Here is a 21,775-nt window from a genome sequence, read left to right on the forward strand (position 1 = left end):
GTGGGGATTGAAAACAAGCGGAGTGGAGAGGTTGAAATCAGAGGAGAGATGGAGACAGTGGACAAGAGAGAAAATACTTCACCCTCTTTGAGGAGGGAGGAGAGGAAAGGGAGTGTGCATGTACCTGTGTGTACGTGTGTGTGTGTGTGTGTGTGTGTGTGTGTCGGGCAGGGGGCATGTGCAGAAACTGAGGGAGTCCCTGCCTGACATGTCACAGTGCCCTCCTTCTGACAGGGGCAGCTGAAATGGGAGGATACCTCTCTCCCATCCCTTTGCAACCAGGACCAGGTCATATGTTCCAGGCTCCCTCCATCTGATGCTGACCTGGGACTTTGAATCTGGAACAAGCAGCTGTTCTTTGCAACTGCAGTGATGTTCTGCTGAGGTGGCAACAGTGTCTGGTGTCACAGTGTCTCTCCCAATTGTTGCGGCTAAAAGATGACGTTATATACTTTCTTTTTTGTTCCCCAGAGCTCCCTTGGTTCCAGCTAATTTTCCAAGTCTGGTCCTCAGGCCTGAAGCCAATATCGTAACCCCCCACTATCCTTCTGTTATAATAGTCAGTGTCAGTTTCTGTTACCTGCAACCAAGAACCCTGACTGTTGCTTGGGGGTGGGCTTTGGAACTAAGCACAAGTTTTCATCTCAGCCCTGGTACTAGCTTTGCAGCCTTGAGCAAGACACTTAAGCATTCTAAGCCCCAATTTCTCTCATTTTGTAAAATAAGAATATATATCTTACAGAGTTGTTGTTAGATCAAATGAAACAATAAGTGTAAAATAGCCTCAAAAATACTTACATTTCGGTAAGGCCTTGATGAATAACAGTTGTTTTTTCACAACGTGCTTTTATGTGTGTAATCTCACATGACCTTCATACAAGGCACGGTAGAAATCCCCATTTCACAGATTTGGAAACTGAGTTTCAGAGGGGCAAGGTGACACCCTCGAGCTCACACAAGGAGTGAGTGAATCTGAGGTTTGAGTCCAGGTTTTCTGATTTGTGGACCAGCTGTCTAAGAGCCCTGGCTGCAGGCTTGTAGATGGATAGGAGAGTTTCATTGGGTGTTCATGGAGACCTTTGGGCAAAGGTAATTTGGGGCTAGGAATTTGGAACTTAGGACCAGCAAGAGGCATTGTAATCCTACGATTATAGTGAAGAGGGGGAGAGTGAGTTCTATCTGGTGTGCACCAGCTCAGAGGGTAAAAAGTCACAAATAGAAGGTATGGAGTAGCGCACAGAGAAAAGAATCGGCGTCTTTACAAAAAGACAATGGGACTGCTTGACAGAATCAGGCATTTCAAAGAGGTCAAACAGAATGAGGACTGAGAACAGGCCATTTAACGCAGCTACCGAGACGTCACTGGTGTCCAAAGACTCCTCAATGTTCCCTAGTTTACTCACCAGACTTATCTATACCATCAGATCAACAAACGTTTTTTTAAATTGAAGTATAGGTGATTTACAATGTTTCCAGTGTACAGCAAAGTGATTCAGTCATACATGTATATTTACATATTCTTTTTAAACGGACATTTTAAAACATTTGTTTCATTCACAAAAGTAGACAGAAATAAATAGAATAACATCAGTGACATCTTTCATTAAATATACTGTATTATGGTTTTCATTAATTACCATTAATCTTCTAAATATTAATGTTCCCAGAAATGGAAGAATATAATAATAATAATTTCTAAAATCACTCCATTTGCTGATTTTCAGTACATTTTTCTATTGGTCCCTGGAAAAAAATGAATAGCTTTTCTGATACATGTAAGTGCACAATGAAAACATTTTAAAAAGCCAGCTATACAGGTAATGTAAATCTATCTCCTAGTATCTAGAAATAGGAAGTATGTAATACCAATGAGCAGTTTGGATTTTTTTTGCAAGGTTCGGGAATACAAATGAGCGCCGAGACTGACAGGTTCACTCAGCTCTAAAGTCATAAGTTAAAGACTGAGTGCAGTATTTGCAATTGAGTTTGGAGGTCAATCAACACAGACAAGCAAGAGGATGTTAAAAAAAAAACCCTTCTCTGGTGCTTTGCATTGTCTCCTCTATATCTTCTGGGGATAATAATGACACTGGTTTCTCTTTATCACTATGAAAAAGACATTATTTGGAGAATATAGTGTTATTCTATTTTCTTTTGCTAGTTTTTGAAAATCTATTTTCAAATATATTTTAATATAAAATATAAATATATTTTTACGAGAATGTATTACTCCCATGTTTGCATCATCAAAATTTACTATCTTTGGGCTTTGTTTAAGGCCAAAAGAGACATTGGCTACTTTGACAGCCTTAGACTCCAGGAAAGCCATCAACATCGCGGCCTTTGAGACCAAACACAGCAACCTAACTTCTTCGTTTTCTTCAATACAGTTCAAGCAGCCATCACTGTTAGGTCTGGTAGAATTTGGCTGTTTGGCTTCAACCCTACTTTTCCCAGCACCTCCAAAGGGCCTGGCTTTCAGGGCTGTGCCAGACGGTTTTCTTGTACTGTTTACCGTGCCACTTCTGCTCCTGTGGGTGGCTCAGAGCTTCCTAGCAGTGGGAAGACTGCAACACTGGCCCATCCTGCCAGCACTGCAGGCCTGAGCAAAAAGGCGAGGTAACGCAGGCTCTTTTGTGAATTTGAGGGTAAATATTATAAACACTCAGAAAGAACAGAGAGGGCTTCCCTAGTGGCGCAGTGGTTAAGAATCCGCCTGCCAATGCAGGGGGCACGGGTTCGAGCCCTGGTCTGGGAAGATCCCACATGCCACAAAGCAACTAAGCCCGTGTGTCATAATTACTGAGGCTGCGCTCTAGAGCCCGTGCACCACAACGAAGAGTAGCCCCCGCTCACCTCAACTAGAGAAAGCCCGCGTGCAGCAACAAAGACGCAATGCAGCCAAAAATAAATAAATAAATAAATAAATTTTAAAAGAAAAGGGATGGAGAAAAAGAAGAAAAGCCCAGGAAGGTTTAGTGTCCAAATGTGATCTTAGTGTGTGTGTGAGTTATCAATTTACTGCCCATCAGCTCGAAAGCTACAGTTATCTGTTCTGTGATAATGGGCTCGACCCTTGCATCACTTCTCGTTTGCAGAGTGCGCATTGTTAGGCTTTGTCAAGAAAAGACACACGGGAGGGACGTGCAGGAGGAAGGGGCTGCTCCTGGTTCTGGTTCTTCCATTTTATTTCCCCCAGTTACACATATTTGCTCACTCAGGCAGAAGCTGCCCGGACTGCAAAAGGCTTCCTGTGGTGGAGATGGCTGTGGGACCCAGATCCGCTTTGCCATCAGGTGCGCCCGCCCCCTGCTTGCTGGCCGTGGTGGCCGATAACACCCCACACTTGCTGCCTTCACCAGAGCATTGCCCTCGGCCACATAGGGCTGCCTCAGCCTGCCCAGGAGGCTCTGCTATCCTCTCACCTGCCCCTGAGCTGTCCAGTGACTGGCTGATGAAGGAGGGTACAAACGGCCTCAAAACGACGAATCCTGTGTTGCCATCTGTGCTCCCGAGCTGCTCTGTGGGATTAGACTGAGCTAGGCTCCAGTGGAGACCACATGCTTGCCTCGCTTTATTCCCCTCTCCTGCCCGGCTCCCCTCACTCTGCCTCTCCTGAGAGCGTTGCCCCCATACAGCAATTGTACGTGAATTCGCAACTGAGGTTCTGCTTCTGGAGAACCCTACAAAAGACCCACCTCCAAAGGGAGGTCAGCCCGATACCATTCACAGCCTGCAAGAGCTGAACAGGATGGAGGCTCCCTGAGGGCAGGATCATGCCAAAGAGGAAACTGAGAGAAGACTGATGTGGGATCCCAGCCCTGTTCCTTATGCCAAACTCAGCAGGGGGAAGAGTGAGTAAGGGGTGGAGAAGGCAGGAGTATTCAGGAATGTTAGAATTTCAGTGCTCCCTCCTTCCACGGGCAGAGGAGACCAGGTGTGAGGAAGAAGCATCAACACCAACGTCATCAAACTATTATTTATTATTATTATTGGCCTCGCCAGGCGGTTTGCGAGATTTTAATTCCCTGACCAGGGATTGAACCCCAGCGTGGCATTGAAAGCGCCGAGCCCTAACTGCTGGACCGCCAGGGAATCCCCAAACTATTATTTTTTAAATGTTACACTGTTGTATTCGTTTCCTAGGGCTGCTGTAACTGAGTACCCCAGACTGCATGGCTTAAACCACCATAAATTTATTCTCACAATTCTGGAGGCTAGAAGTCAGAACTCAAGGTGTAGCAGGGCAATCCTTGGATTTCAGACGCATCACTCCAACGCCTCTGTCACAGCGTTCTCCCCCTGTGTCGTCACATCATCTTCTTATGAGGACATCAGTGATACTGGACTTAGGGCCCAGCCTTCTCCACTATGACCTCGTCTTAACTAGTTACTTCTGCAATAACCTATTTCCAGATGAGGTCACATTCTGAGGTACTGCAGTTAGGACTTTAGCATATCTTTTTGGAGGACACAGTTCAACCCGTAACAACTGTATAGATGCACATGAAGGCCAGATTCAGCCAGAAGGCTGATGCACATGAAGGCCAGATTCAGCCAGAAGGCTGTCAGCCAGCTGACAGGTACAGGTGTTCCTCCTCCGTGTTACTACAGCACCTGCCTGTGTGTGCAGGGTACCCGTCTCTAGCACAGCACCTGGTACACTGTACAATAATCTTCACTCTGCTTTGATTTCCTCTTACACTGCAATGCCTTGAAGGCAGGAATAATTTATTATTTGCATCCTCAGCACCAGTATGAAACCTGTCACATAGGATTCACTCACCAAATGTTTGTTGAATAGAAGAAGAATGGTTCTAAGACCCTCTAATATTACACTTTGGCTCAGATCATTGGGCCGATTACTTAACTTCTCTTAGTCTCTAGTTTGCTATTTTGTAAAATGGGATTAATCAAATCCAACCGGGTAGAACTTCTGTGAGTAAAGAACCCAGCCCAGTGCCATGATTCAGAAAGGGTTGGCGTACATCCTTTTGCTGCTTTTCCATTTCTGAAGGTGTGGGGACCCACTCAGAATGCTCAGAGTCGTTCTAAAGATTATTTTAGGCTGAAGACATTTGAGATTTAACAGATGTAGAAAGAAGCCTTCTCCAAGCTTCCCCGTATCTGACTAAAAGAAGAAACTTCTGAGAAATGAGGCTGCCCTAAAATCTTTCTTTGGCTGCATAAACAAACAGCACAAACTTTCTTATCTCCCATTTGATTTTTCTCCTAAAAATCCATTTGTCTGTCCTAAAGAAATATATTTGTTCTTCCCATAGAATCTGTTAGATATACAAGCCTCTAACTTTAACCACTTAACTAGCCAGCTGCTTCTTTTATTGGCTTCTGTGTGTATACCAATAAACCTTTTTTCTCCTGTTAATTGTCTGTCAGTTTAATTCACAAGCCCCAGGCACTAAACATAAGAGGGTAGTGAAAAAAACTTTTTCCTTCCCTCTAAAGGCTTTGGAAAAGAGCTATTTTTTCATTTGTGGCTGTGTGGCTTGACTATGTATAAATGCAAACATCCCAGCATATTATCTTAACAAGGATGGACGATTCTGCCAAAATAAGTGTGATCATTATTACTCTCATCAGCTTCTAGCAACTACTAGATAATGTCTTTTTTTTAACATCTTTATTGGAGTATAATTGCTTTAAAATGGTGCGTTCGTTTCTACTTTATAACAAAGTGAATCAGCTATACATATATGTATATCCCCATATCTCCTCCCTCTTGCATCTCCCTCCCACCCTCCCTATCCCACCCCTCTAGGGGGTCGCAAAGCACGGAACTGATCTCCCTGTGCTATGCGGCTGCTTCCCACTAGCTATCTATTTTACATTTGTTAGTGTATATATGTCCATGCCACTCTCTCACTTCGTCCCAGCTTACCCTTCCCCCTCACCATGTCCTCAAGTCCATTCTCTACGTCTGCGTCTTTATTCCTGTCCTGCCCCTAGGTTCTTCAGAACCATTTTTTTTTCTTTTTCTTTTAGATTCCATATATATGTGTTAGCATACGGCATTTGTTTTTCCCTTTCTGACTTACTTCACTCTGTATGACAGACACTAGGTCCATCCACCTCACTACAAATAACTCAATTTTGTTTCTTTTTATGGCTGAGTAATATTGCATTGTATATATGTGCCACATCTTCTTTATCCATTCATCTGTCGATGGACACTTAGGTTGCTTCCATGTCCTGGCCGTTGTAAATAGAGCTGCAATGAACATTGTGGTACATGACTCTTTTTGCATTATGGTTTTTCTCAGGGTATATGCCCAGTAGTGGGATTGCTGGGTCATATGGTAGTTCTATTTTTAGTTTTTTAAGGAAACTCCATACTGTTCTCCATAGTGGCTGTATCAATTTACATTCCCACCAACAGTGCAAGAGGGTTCCCTTTTCTCTACACCCTCTCCAGCATTTATTGTTTCTAGATTTTTTGATGATGGGCTGGACCATGTCTGAACCACAGATGTCCACGGTGACACCTCTCTCCTTTACACAGGACTAATAGGCAGCACATTCACTAACAGTGTTAAAATGTAGATGCTTGCAAGGGAAAAAGAAAAGAATACATACCAGCATGAGTTATTTCTGGATGAGACCATTTTTAAATTTCCTTTTTTGGGCTTTATTTTCTAAATTTTCAGCAATGAATATTAGTATTATAATTTTGAAAAGCTATTTTCTCCACAATAAATATTTAAAAAACAAAAGTAAGTGATCGGGACTTCCCTGGTGGGCCAGTGGTTAAGACTCCGTGATTCCACTGTAGGGGGCACGGGTTCGATCCCTGGTCACGGAAATAAGATCCCGCATGCTTCGTGATGCAGCCAAAAAAAAAAAAATGATAGTAAAATTTTATAAATAAATAAAAACAAAAATAAATGATTAAACATGTAAGATAGGCAATGTCCTCTAGATCACTCTTGTTTGCTGGTTTTTTGTTGTTGTTTTGTTTTGTTTTTGTTTTACCTTCTACCCAGATTTGACATTGTTTTTTAAGCATTTACTGCATATTCAGCACTCCTCACTCTTTGGATAGTTACATTAGTAGTAGAAGGTAAAGTCATTTCCTCTGGGATTTTGCAGTCTATGCAGAGGTTCAACATTTACCTCCCAAATCTGAAACTAGAGCTCATTTAACTTTATTTTATTTTTTTTTTGCAAAAAAATACGCCAGCTAATCACTACTTCTTTCTAGAGCTCAGCTATGGGAATTATTTTTATTAAGTATAGTTCCTATTAATAAAGAAAAGGAGACATTTTAAAAAGAAATGAATAGAATGATTTCTTGGAAAGGAATATGAAACAGTAAAACTTCCTTTTGAAACAAAGGTGACTGTAAGACCACATATAAGTTATTTGAAAATAATACTAACATTATAATTCGGTTAAGGACAGCTTATAAGAACATTTAAACAACAGAGAACTTAATCTTGAATTGAATCAAGATGAAAAGAAAATCACAATGAATTGGTGTGAAATATCCTTATTAGAAAACCACGGAGAAATGTGTACGTCCACATGTCTGAGTTTTAAATAGTTTGCCCTTTAATCTCACTAATCAATTGGCATTTATTGGGGAAATATAATTAAAAACAAAATATCTTCACAGCCCAGAAAATCCGTCTACAAAGAAAAGGAAGAAAACAATTGTTATTATTGAATAAGCATCAACCAGAATGCGATTCACATGTCGGGCCATCCGCTAAGAGATGGAGACCGAAAGTCACCTCACATTCACAGCAGAGAGGGTGCAGCCCAGGGTGTTAGGTTGGGTTTGCAATTTGCAGTCGGGGACAGCTGACGTTAGGCCCACCTCCTCCTGGGAAAGTGGGAGATGGGGTGATATCTTCCTTGATGCAACTTTCTTAGATATGGCTCCCAGGTTCTTGGGAAATACTCCCGAGTTGTGAGACCAAGAAGAGGTTTATCTTAGCCATTAAAAGGATTTACATACAAAGTGTAGTGGAAAAACTGAGGACATGGAAAGGAGACATGACCAATAGACCAGAACCCCTCTGCAAGGCAAGGGGCTGGCACCCCTTGGCAAACCGAGGGCGGGCGAATAAGCCAGGACTGCAGGCAGTCCTGGATACTTTGGGCACTGATCCATGAAATGACCTCAGTATAATCAGAATACAAGGAAACGTCCGTGTGCTACTTTAGTATAATCAGAATGATGGGAACACAAGGAGATGTCCTTGTGCTGCTTATGAGCTCAAGGACGAAGCACCGGCATGTCTTCAAGAAAGCCCATTGTTGCTTGTATAATAAATAAAAGCATATGTTGCTGCTTTGGCATTTCTGGAATGTTAAGAAAACTAAGTGTTAAGATGTAAACATAGATAATGCTTAAATAAAAGCTACCACTGCAGGACAGACGGCGCTGTTTTGCCTGAGCAAGCGGCAGCCCTCTACTGCTGTGCTTCGGCACAGTTCATCTCGAGTGATGAGCTTGCTTTCGGAAACCCTGTCATAAGATAAACTGCAACAACAAAGCAAGAAATTTTTAAAGAAAAGGGAAAAGTAGGGGGGTCTTTCCAGCAAGAATTAAGCCTCTTATTTGCCTTCACACATACTATGGGGTAATTTACCAACTCAATTTACATCCAGTAATGAGCAAAATTAAATAAATAAATAATTCAGTAATTCTGGTTTATAGTTTTTCCTTTCTTGGCAAAACAGAAGAAATACACTCTTTTCTGATTGCCCGGACCAGGGTTTTTAAAGTGTGGCACTATTAACATTTGGGGGGCCAGATAATTTTTTGTGGTAGGAACTGTCCTGTGCACTCTAGAATGTTTAGCAGCATCCATCCGTGGCCTCTACCCACTAGATGCCAGTAGGACATCCCCTCCCCCCAACCTATGACAACTAAAAATGTCTCCAGACAGTGGCAAATGTCCCAGGTGGCGTGGGGATGAAAACCATCCTCCATTGAAAAGTCCTGGCCTAGACAAATTATCAAGACACACAGCCCAGATAGTTGAGCCCAGACTGGGCTGGGATGCCAATTGAAGCCTTCTGCTCTCACTCCATGAGCCACACCTGTCTGATTCATGTTGCAGTAATGTTTGCTGTGGGCTGAGCACTGCAATTCTTAGAGGAACTTAGAGTCAGTCCTCTTAGTGGAAGACATCTCTGACCAGCCCAGAGTCAACCTCTTTTTTTTTTTTAATTAAAGTAAAAACAACACCTTAATTGTCTTTCTCAGTTAGTCCAGGGAGGGGGGTTATGACCCAAACCATTGTAGTTTTAGGGGTTGTCTCGTATCCAAGGCCTAGTCAATTGCTTATCCTTCTAGCCACCATGAAAAAGTGTGAAAGAGGAATTCTTTTTCTTAGCTGTGAGGATGAGCCTGACTGAGAATGGAAGCAATTCAGGGGAAAGCAGAATTAAGATAAAAGGAGACAGTATCCTGGGGAGAAATTTTGAGTCCTGGATCTAGCCATGCCTGAAGGCATCTTCTGAATTGTTTGTTTATGTGAGCCATCAAAGACATGGATTCAGTAAGCAGGTGGCACACAGCACTCACAGACTCTCCATGCTTTCCTCTTTTCCCAAATGAATCAGGGAGGTGGAGGTGGAAGAGCTTGGGTTCTTAACATCCTCTTCTAATCTAGCTCAGAAGTGTGCTTCTATCTCTGCTCTGAAGTTCCTCTCCTAATCACTTTTGTAATAGTTATTTACACGGATGGCTTCTCTCTGCTACTGAGCTACATGTTTCTTAAGGACAAGATCCTATCAGATTCACCTTTACATCCCCTGCAGCACACAGCTGCCCCTCAGTAGAAAGTACAGATTGTGTAAAGCAACTTCAGCAGGTACCAAACTCTGTGATCGACATGTCTCTTAAATTGATGGCCTTCTGGTTTCCACAGTAAGATTAGAGGGAAATTTTCAGCAGTGTTCAGATTCCGGAAGCTGGGCCTGTTTATTCCCCCTTAGCCCTCTGGACTCCATCTTTCCTTTCTGTCTGTCTTCCTTACTCATAGTTATGGACAGACACAATGGCCAAACAGCTCAGTTGTCACTTTCTTTGCCAGCCAGTCCATGTTTCTTTGCATTTGAGAGACCTCCACCATGCATGAAAACTATCAATATAATTTTATGTTGGTTTATAAGTAACATCAAATTGACGTGCTTAAATAAAATACCCAAATAACACTTGGAAGCCTCTTAACTCACAGTATGGATGTGACAAGTGGCCCCAGAAAAAAGGAATAGAGCTCATTCTTTTCCAAACAATTTGAGTTACCTATGGAACTGTTACCAACCAGGGTTCTTGGCCTTCCCCAATCAATAGAAATTGATAAGAGGCTGGACAAGACATTCAGGCAAGGCTTTAGTGGGGCCCCTGCTGCAGCAGTGGGGAGCTAGAACAAACAACAGTTTCCCTTGCTTGCTAGCTCCCTGGGGGAGGGGTGAGGCAAGCTTGTTTCTTATATGGGGTGTGAGTAGGGGTGTGTCCAGGGGTCAGGCCAGAGGGGTGGCTTAGGTGTTTTACCCACCCCTTAGGTGGTGTTGTGTGCAGGGGGCATGAGAAGTACCTTGCTTTTGCTCCCAACACCCTGTTTTTGCTCCAGGCTCTTCAAAAGCGGCAGTTGGGTTTTTTGGTCTCTTTGCATTTTTTGGGTCCAGAATTTGGCATGCATGCAGTTGCTTTTAGTCCCATAGAGTTTCTTTGTATTTTGTTGCTCAAGGAGAGGTGTGTCCAGGTCCAAGCACTGCAGCACTGCAGCAAAGGGTCCCAGGTCCCAGGCTGTCTCAGAACAATTTCCCTACAGTTCCAGCAGAGGCCAGTCAGGGCACCTGTTTCCAGGAGTAGAATTCAAGCTTCTCATTCAACAGAGATCACTGAAGTTCACTGTGGAGGAGCAGAAATCTGGGATGGGATGCCTTGATCTTAGCCTGCTTGGTGGCCTGCCTCAGACACAGGAACCCAATTGACCACTGTGTATGAATGAAACCACTAGCCATTATGAATCAGGAACATGCCAAGTATGCATTTGGAATAAATAATGGGAAAGATGCTTTCTCTCTGCTGAATTGACAAGAAAGAGGTTTCAGCAGCATCTGCTAGAATCTGCTCATTTCGCAGGAAAAGATAACAAAAAGGTCACCACAAGTCAGCCTCCACCGGAAGTACGCAGTGCCCTTGGTAACAGAAGGGCAGACGCAGCCACAGCCGAGCTTGTTCTTCTGCATGTGGGACCATTTGGTGAGGCAGCACATCATGCTCACCTTTGTCTATGTGTGGATTCATGTCCTCCTTATGTGCTTCTCTCAAGAACTTTCAGCTTCTCCTGCAAGAACACGTGTTCCTCCAGTGAACATCTTGGCAAAGGTGAGTCTTTTTGGCAGCGGGGCCATTAACGATAATAGGTGCCGGCGTAAATCTAGGAAGCCAGGGCACAGGGGAAGGCTATGACCCAACTACTGACAGCTGTTAGAGCCTCGTTTCTCTGCATTTTAGTTTCCCCAGCAGAGTGGCACAGACACCACCATCATTAACATTTAATTTTGATTTAGTACATCTGCACAGGCTGGAACAACTAAAGTGCAGCCTGTTGCCTATAAAAGTTCAAGCCCCCTTGAGGTCATTCTGGACCGCACCTGCTCAAACCCAAGTGGTTGGCAGACAAAGCTTTTCAAGGTCGCTCCAGTTTCTGAAGGCTTCCTTCTGCTGCAGGAGTTCTGAAAGGTGAACTTAAGAGCTATGTGAAGAGCTGGAATAACTCATGCAAAACCCCCTTCCTACTCCTCTGTGATCACGCTGAGAAAAAGAACCAAGAACTAATATTAAAGACCAAGGTCTAGGTTTCATAACGTAGATTGAAGGAAACCAAATATCAATCTTAGTGATGGCATGTTTTAAAGTGAGCTAAGTGGTGCATGTGGAACAAACCTTGGAAAGTGACAAAGATTCTCTTCTTGACCAAACTTTAAACAGGCTCATCTGAGCCCTCTTTTCGACCAGGCCTTAACTCTGGCCTAGAAAAACTGAAGCCTCTCAGCACAAATGATTCCGTCCCCCCACTCCCCGCCCAGTCCCAAGCCCCCACTAAAAGATTTGAACAAACACTAACATAGCTCCTAACAGCTCAAGGCTGCACCCCTAGGATGACTCTACTCCCCCCTTAAACTGTCTGCCTGAGAAAACTGCCAGGAGGATTACGGTTTGTTCCAGCCCAAACCTGGTAATAGACAGGCCTCTGCACAGCCCCCATTCCCGTTTAGTAGGCTCTGGGGGGCTTGCTCTGACTTACACCACTACCTCCTGTCATACAGATACTAGAAGCTTGCTTCTCCTCTGGATAAGCACCAATCAATAAACCCAGTCTCTGCTGGAGGGCCCGCTCTTTCCCCTCCTGTCCCCCATTCTTCCTTGAAAACGCCCATCACCTCTGCACTTAGTACTGAATAAAGTCTATCCTTAACGTTTTACCTAGTGTCCAGCTTATGTTTGACAAAGCTCAGATCTACATTTTCTATCTGTCCTCGGCAGCGAGGACTAGACAGACAGATCACAGTGCTAACAAGGCCAAGCTTATGAACTTGATCTCCATATGGCTCTGTCCATATTGTGGTCACACGTGTCCACCCGTCAGGTGTTTCACCAGGGCCTTTCATTGATTACAAGGTGAACCAGATGAGCACATAGAGATGGCTCAGCACAAATCATTTGCTGCTGCTTTTTTGGTTCCTCATTACTGCTTTAAGAGTGCAAATATACAGATGGTGCTTGCAGCCTTCACTCTGTATAGCTCAGCTAGAAGAGAACCTTCCTGTTGTCGATCATGTTCTCCCCTCTCCCACCCACCCTTCTCCCTCTGTCTCAGACATTCCCATCACCTCCCACTTCTGTCTCTAGTGCCTATAAGCATTTATCTTTTGTACACTGTGCTTCATGATGTAACCATCAGTGGCTCATGGTTCATGTATTTATGCTTTACTGCTCCTAAAAGCAACAAGAACCAAATATTCCCTCTTGTTTTCCACCAGCGTCTAGCATCAGGCTAAGCACATCAAAACTATTCACTAAAATGCATGTAAATATTTTCATTGAGCTTTCAGATGACTTTGACAAATTTCAGCAAAATGATATTGAATTCCTTCATCATTTCTAGGATGGGCAGTAGACTCTCAAAGTGCTTACACATTTATAAAGTAAACTAGTGTTATTGTACTTCATGTAGAGTGAGTAGTCTTGTCTGTAGATTTTTTTCCAATTTTCTGTGTGATCATACAGTAATACTATATTTAACTACAAAGAAGGATCATTTAGCATGCAGCATTACAATAGCTAGTTCTTTATACTTACATTGCAGTTAGCCTACATTTTCCTAGTTTTATACATATCTCTTTATCATGATAACATACTTTTATGCCCCTTTGAAGACAGAAAACAAGGTCTGGGGAAATATCATAGACTAGATGGCTCATAAAACTCCTCAGAAGTTAGGGATTCAAACTTCCAATCTCTGTGGTAATTGGATCTTTTTTGTTGTCATTTTGTTTTAGTCAACTAGGGATAGGACTTTTTTACTTAAGTTGTTGAAGGGAAAAATAAAAAGAAATCTTTTTACTAGAGAAAATGCAATTAATAAAAATGGTAGGGGTACTTCCCTGGTGGTGTAGTAGTTAAGAATCCACCTGCCAATGCAGGGGACACAGGTTCGAGCCCTGGTCCGGGAAGATCCCACATGCTGCGGAGCAGCTAAGCCCGTGCGCCACAACTACTGAGCCTGCACTCTAGAGCCCACGAGCCACAACTACTGAGCCTGAGCTCTAGAGCCTTCGTGCCACAACTACTGAAGCCTGCACACCTAGAGCCCGTGCTCTGCAACAAGAGAAGTCACCACAATGAGAAGCCCGTGCACCGCAACAAAGAGTAGCCCCTGCTCGCCGCAGCTAGAGAAAGCCTGCACACAGCACGGAAGACCCAACACAGCCAAAAATATACAACTAATATATTTATTAAAAAAAAATGTAGGCATTCACCACAGTTAATTTCTATAGTTTTCAGGAACACAAAATAATCCTGTCAATGGGCCTAACACATTTAACTGAGATTGCTCATATGCTAAGATCCAGAAGGGGTCCTGCAGAATGGTAGCTCCCCAATTGTGTTCCAGGCTATTTTCAGATGTGTTCGTTTCCTATTGCTGCTGTGACAAAGTACCACACATTTAGTGGTTAAAAGCAACACAAATTTATGTTACAGTTCTGGAGATCAGAAGTCTCAAAGGGTCTCAACGCGCTAACAGCTGGTGTCAGCAGAGCTGAGTTCCTTTCTGGAGGCTCTAGGAGAGAATCTGTTCCCTTGCCTTTCTCAGGTTCTAGAGGCTGCCTGCATGCCTTGGCTTGAGGCCCCTTCCATCAGTGTATTAACTTGTGCCGCCAGGTTCACATGTTTTAGCGCAGCCCTTAGACTAAAGCTTCTACTGCCCTCTCTGTGCATATGGATCATTTTGGGGAGGTTTAATCATCTAATACGTTTGGTTCAGCTGGAGCAACATCACTCATTTCCTCTAAAGTGGTAGTTTTAATTCTAATAGCCAATTTTTTATACATTACAAAAATCCTGAAAGAGATGTATGTAATTCTCCTGAAAGAGAATTATCACATCTTAAGTTTTACTCCAAGTGACCACATATCACTTGGGAAACCACTTACTGAAGAAAAGGATCAAAAGACTATTTTAAAAATGAAAAATGAAGCATGCTAATTCATCACAGCAAATTTGTATTTTTAATCACTTCACAGGATTTTAGGCAGGACGAGGGGCTATTATATTGATACATGCTGTCTGCCATCTTGATCAACTCCTTTCCAAACACACATAGGGTAGCTTATAATGCAAATAAACACAATCAGAGAAAGAATTATCAGCATGACCTAGGTGTGACCTAGGCTCTGTCTCTTATTAATGGAGTGATCCTGGGCAAGCCACACTTTCTTCATTTGTAACATAGGGTAAAAAACATGTATCTCAGATGGCTGTAAGGAAAACAGTGTGGAATTAAAAAGCTGTAGTGATTCTTGTGTGGGAAGGTTCTTACAAATGGAAGCAGAAAGCCCAGGAGAGTCTTACATTAGTCCTTCCTGAAAGGACTGAAGAAATATCAGTTTTGATATTTGTTGAGAGGATAGCTGGGTTTGAAACACTTAAACTTGACCCAAAATTTGATGTACCCAATAGAAAAAAAAAATCCTTTTTTCTTTTTTGGTGGTGGTTATTTAAGCTTATAATGCAAATCCAAAGAAGCCAGGACATTATAAAGATGTTGGTGAAATTAAACATTCTAGAAATGGGCAAGCTTGAAAAAAATACAAAAAGGAAAATTTTTTTCCTTTTTCCTGGACTTGCTGAAATTTTAATGTCTTGAAGCTTGATACAAAGGAACTGTGGGTACACTCCTTGATGCTTCATGCAGTCAGATGATACCATCAAAAAGTCCACATTCAAATCTTTTCATTTACCTAGAATTTAACTTGGTTTAGGAACATAGGTAGAGATTCAGCTTAATATTTTCCTAAAACATGAGATAGCCACTGTTTGAATTCCATTCACTGAGTTATCCATCTTCTCCACTGTGACTCAAGTGTCACCTGTAGTAGCTACTGATTTCTCTATCATCCCTCCCCTCCAGCTTCTGAAAAAACTAACACAAAACAAAAACTCTACACCCTGGCCACAGAGGTGGGCAAAGGACCAATTAGACCAATGAGAATCCCTCCCAGCAGCTTCTCTACCTGGAATGGCAGCAGAGAGCTCATTTTGCTTTGATCTTGAAGCTCTTGAGTCAGTCTAGAGTTGCCTGACAAAGAAGAGGTGGCAAGTCCTGAGGTGCTGAGTCTCTGGCTCCAGTTGCTCCAAGGCCAGTTCTATGACTGCTATGGTTTGAGAATGTGACTACTAAATTTTCTTTTTTGTTTAAGCTAGATATACCTGAGTTTCTATCAATCAAAACTGAAAAACCATGTTTATTATATATTATATATAAGTTCTTAAATGTTTTTGAATCTATTTTTACTCTCCACTCTGTTCCCACTAATCTACTTTTCTCTTCTTCTCTACAGCTGAACTGTTTCAATTTCTTTACGTTTTAATATCTTTCAGGGCTAATCGCCCATCATTACCCTTGGTTACAGCCTTTCAGTTGGATTGACCTAGAGAGACACTGATTGGGGGAGGGGGAGATGGTCCCAGACTGCAGGTACAGGTTTTCTAGTTTCCGTAAAGGTACCCCTCCAACTTGCCATCTCGAATCTTAAACTAATAAGTTGGGATTATTGATCAGTCTCTTATAAACTGGTTAGCAAGAATCAGGGCTCACTTAGAGACTTGCTCACTTGAGCAAACTAACCATACTGGGGTTTCTAGATTTTAAAACACCGAAGGCTTAACTATGGACCTCTGGGGCACACCTCAGTGGCTGTACCCAAGCAGCCAGTAGGTGGGCCAGCTGCTCTTTTACAATCTTTTTAGTTGCAATAAATGGAATATGTGCAGTACAGCCCAGGATTCTACCAGGACATTAGGATGCCATACTGTGCCTCATATGGAGGGGTGAGGTGTGACAATGTGATGTAATGCTAGGGACAAAATCAAGCAAGGTGAAAGGGACATTCAGGAAGGACAAAATGGGAAAAATTATACGAAAACAATACTGTATATTGGTTAAGTAAAGAGACTTTAGATTGGGATTGGCTGGGTCTGAATCCCTGCTCTGCCACTAACAGTACGTGACCTTGGGCAGGTTACTCTAATTTTATCGGCACCACTTTTCCAACAGCATTTGCTCACTTTGTGTCTTTATGTCACATTTTGGTAATTCTAACAATATTTCAAACTTTTTCATTATTATTATATTTGTTATGATGATCTGTGATCAGTGATCTTTGATGTTACTACTGCAAAAAGATTACAACTCACTAAAGGCTCAGATGACGGTTAGCACTTTTTAGCAATAAAGTATTTTTTATTAAGATATATACTGTGTTTTATTTTAGATATAATGCTACTGCAGACCTAACAGACTACAGTAGAGTGTAAACATAACTTTATATGCATGGGAAAACCAAAAAATTCATGTGACTTGCTTTACTGCAATAATTGCTTTTTTGTGGTGGTCTGGAACCGAACCCACAGTATTTCTGAGGTGTGCCCATATCATAATGGTCTATAATGGTAAGGCACAAAGAACTTAGACTGTGGATCTATTTGCAAAGTTTCCAATGGATGTCTCTCAGATAGGTGAGGAAAACTTTAAACCAGTTCAGTACTTATAAATATTGCTAGTTATTACTTTTTTTCTAGTTTAACCAGTCATCTACATTTGAACTATTAATCTGAAAAGGGAGGGGGGAGAGCCAATATTTAAGTTGTGTTTAAAGAGAATCTTTAAATTATTAATTTGAGTAGAATTCCGTTTTCACAGAGGTTCTTACTTTGTGCGATAAACTGGGGTAGGTGCTGTGTGGATACAAAGATGGTAACAAAGGTCTTGGCCCTCCAGGAGATTTCAAACTAGTCACATTAAAAAAGACATGGGGAAGGAGGAACCAAGATGGTGGAGAAGGACGTGCTCTCACTCCCTCTTGCGAGAACACCAGAATCACAACTAGCTGCTGAACAATCATTGACAGGAAGACACTGGAACTCACCAGAAAAGATACCCCACACCCAAAGACAAAAGAGAAGCCACAATGAGACGGCAGGAGGGGTGCAATCACAGTAAAATCAAATCCCATAACTGGTGGGTGGGTGACCACAGACTGGAGAACACTTATACCACAGAAGTCCACACGCTGGAGTGAAGGTTCTGAGCCCCACGTCAGGCTTCCCAACCTGGGGGTCTGGCAATAGGAGGAGGAATTCCTAGAGAATCAGACTTTGAAGCCTAGTGGGAATTGATTGCAGGACTTCGACAGGACTGGGGGAAACAGAGACTCCACTCTTGGAGGGCACACACAAAGTAGTGTGCACATCAGGACCTGGGGGGAGGAGCAGTGACCCCAGGCGAGACTGAACCAGACCTACCTGCTAGTGTTGGAGGGTCTCTTGCAGAGGTAGGGGGTGGCTCTGTTTCACCGTGGGGACAAGGACACTGGCAGCAGAAGTTCTGGGAAGTACTCCTTGGTGTGAGCCCTCCCAGGGTCTGTCATTAGCCCCACCAAAGAGCCTAGGTAGGCTCCAGTGTTGGGTTGCCTCAGGCCAAACAACCAACAGGGAGAGAACCCAGCCCCACCCATCAACAGTAAAGTGGATTAAAGTTTTACTGAGTTCTGCCCACCAGAGCAACAGTCAGCTCCACCCACCACCAGTCCCTCCCATCAGGAAACTTGCACAAGCCTCATAGATAGCCTCATCCACCAGAGGGCACACAGCAGAAGCAAGAAGAACTACAATCCTGCAGCCTGTGGAACAAAAACCACATTCACAGAAAGACAGACAAGATGAAAAGGCAGAGCTATGTACCAGATGAAGGAACAAGATAAAACCCCAGAGAAACAACTAAATGAAGTGGAGATAGGCAACCTTCCAGAAAAAGAATTCAGAATAATGAGGGTGAAGATGATCCAGGACCTTGGAAAAAGAATGGAGGCAAAGATCGAGAAGATGCAAGAAATGTTTAACAAAGACCTAGAAGAATTAAAGAATAAACAAACAGAGATAAGCAATACAATAACTGAAATAAAAACTACACTAGAAGGAATCAATAGCAGAATAACTGAGGCAGAAGAAAGGATAAGTGACCGGGAAGACAGAATGGTGGAATTCACTGCTGCAGAACAGACTAAAGAAAAAAGAATGAAAAGAAATGAAGACAGCCTAACAGACCTCTGGGAAAACATTAAACACAACAACATTCGCATTATAGGGGTCCCAGAGTTGAAGAGAGAGAGAAAGGACCAGAGAAAATATTTGAAGAGATTATAGTTGAAAACTTAACTTAATGAAAACATGGGAAAGGAAATAGCCACCTAAGTCCAGGAAGAACAGCGAGTCCCATACAGGATAAACCCAAGGAGAAACATGCCGAGACACACAGTAATCAAATTGGCAAAAATTAAAGACAAAGAAAAATTATTGAAAGCAGCAAGGGAAAAATGACAAATAACATACAAGGGAACTCCCATAAGGTTAACAGCTGATTTTTCAGCAGAAACTCTACAAGACAGAAGGGAGTGGCATGATATACTTAAAGTGATGAAATGGCAGAAACTACCACCAAGATTACTCTACCCAGCAAAGATCTCATTCAGATTTGATGGAGAAATCAAAAGCTTTACAGACAAGCAAAAGCTAAGAGAATTCAGCACCACCAAACCAGCTCTACAACAAATGCTAAAGGAACTTCTCTAAGTGGGAAACATAAGAGAGGAAAACCCCCCAAAATTAAAGAAAATGGTCACAGGAACATACATATCGATAATTACCTTAAATGTGAATGGATTAAATGCTCCAACCAAAAGATACAGGCTTGCTGAATGGACACAAAAACAAGACCCATATATATGCTGTCTACAAGAGACCCACTTCAGCCTTGGGGACACATACAGACTGAAAGTGAGGGGATGCAAAACGATATTCCATGCAAATGGAAATCAAAAGAAAGCTGGAGTAGCTATACTCATATCAGATAAAATAGACTTTTAAAAAAAAGAATGTTACAAGAAAAAAGGAAGGACACTACATAATGATCAAGGGATCATTCCAAGAAGATATAACAATTATAAATATATATGTGCCCAACATAGGAGCACCTCAATACATAAGGCAACTGTTAACAGCTATAAAAGAGGAAATCTATAGTAACACAATAATAGTGGGGGACTTTAACACCTCACTTACACCAATGGACAGATCATCCAAAATGAAAATAAATAAGGAAACAGAAGCTTTAAATGACACAACAGACCAGATGGATTTAACTGATATTTATAGGACATTCCATCCCCAAACAGCAGATTACACTCCCTTCTCAAGTGCACACGGAACATTCTCCAGGATAGATCACATCTTGGGTCACAAATCAAGCCTCAGTAAATTTAAGAAAATTGAAATCATATCAAGCATCTTTTGTGACCACAACACTATGAGATTAGAAATGAATTACAGGGGAAAAAAACATAAAAAACACAAACATATGGCGGCTAAACCATATGTTACTAAATAACCAAGAGATCACTGAAGAAATCAAAGAGGAAATCAGAAAATACCTAGAGACAAATGAAAATGAAAACATGACAACACAAAACCTATGGGATGCAGCAAAAGCAGTTCTAAGAAGGAAGTTTATAGCTATACAAGCCTACCTCAAGAAACAAGAAGAATGTCAAATAAACCACCTAACCTTACACCTAAAGGAACTAGAGAAAGAAGAACAAACAAAACTCAAAGTTAGCAGAAGGAAAGAAATCATCAAGATCAGAGCAGAAATAAATGAAATAGAAACAAAGAAAACAATAGCAAAGAGCAATAAAACTAAAAGCTGGTTCTTTGAGAAGATAAACAAAATTGATAAACCATTAGCCAGACTCATCAAGAAAAAGAGAGGACTCAAATCAATAAAATTAGAAATGAAAAAGAAGTTACAACAGACACAGAATACAAAATAGAAATACAAAGAAATACACAGAAATACAAAGCATCCTAAGAGACTACTACAAGCAGCTCTATGCCAATAAAATGGACAACCTGGAAGAAACGGACACATTCTTAGAAAGGTATAACCTTCTAAGACTGAACCAGGAAGAAATAGAAAATATGAACAGACCAATCACAAGTCATGAAATTGAAACTGTGATTAAAAATCTTCCAACAAACAAGAGTCCAGGACCAGATGACTTCACAGGTGAATTCTATCAAACATTTAGAGAAGAGCTAACACCCATCCTTCTCAAACTCTTCCAAAAAATTGTAGAGGAAGGAACACTCCCAAACTCATTCTATGAGGCCACCATCACCCTAATACCAAAAGCAGACAAAGATACTACAAAAAAAGAAAATTACAGACCAATATCACTGATGAATATAAATGCAAAAATCCTCTACAAAATACTAGCAAACAGAATCCAATAACACATTAAAAGGATCATACACCACGATCAAGTGGGATTTATCCCAGGGATGCAAGAATTCTTCAATATATGCAAATCAATCAATGTGATACACCATATTAACAAACTGAAGAATAAAAACCATATGATGATCTCAATAGATGCAGAAAAAGCTTTTGACAAAATTAAACACCCATTTATGATAAAAACTCTCCAGAAAGTTGGCAGAGAGGGAACCTACCTCAACAAAACAAAGGCCATATATGACAAACCCACAGCAAACATCATTCTCAATGCTGAAAAACTGAAAGCATTTCCTCTAAGATCAGGAACGAGACAAGGCTGTCCACTCTCACCACTATTATTCAACATAGTTTTGGAAGTCCTAGCCATGGCAATCAGAGAAGAAAAAGAAATACAAATTGGAAAAGAAGAAGTAAAACTGTCACTGTTTGCAGATGACATGATACTGTACACAGAGAATCCTAAAAATGCCACCAGAAAACTACTAGAGCTAATCAATGAATCTGGTAAAGTTGCAGGATACAAAATTAATGCACAGAAATCTCTTGCATTCCTATACATTAATGATGAAAAATATGAAAGAGAAATTATGGAAACACTCCCATTTACCATTACAACACAAGGAATAAAATACCTAGGAATAAATCTACCTAGGGAG

Source organism: Aethalodelphis obliquidens, unplaced genomic scaffold, assembly GCF_003676395.1.
Source record: "Aethalodelphis obliquidens isolate GAN/ISIS:26980383/991018 unplaced genomic scaffold, ASM367639v1 scaffold59, whole genome shotgun sequence".
Classification (NCBI taxonomy): domain Eukaryota; kingdom Metazoa; phylum Chordata; class Mammalia; order Artiodactyla; family Delphinidae; genus Aethalodelphis; species Aethalodelphis obliquidens.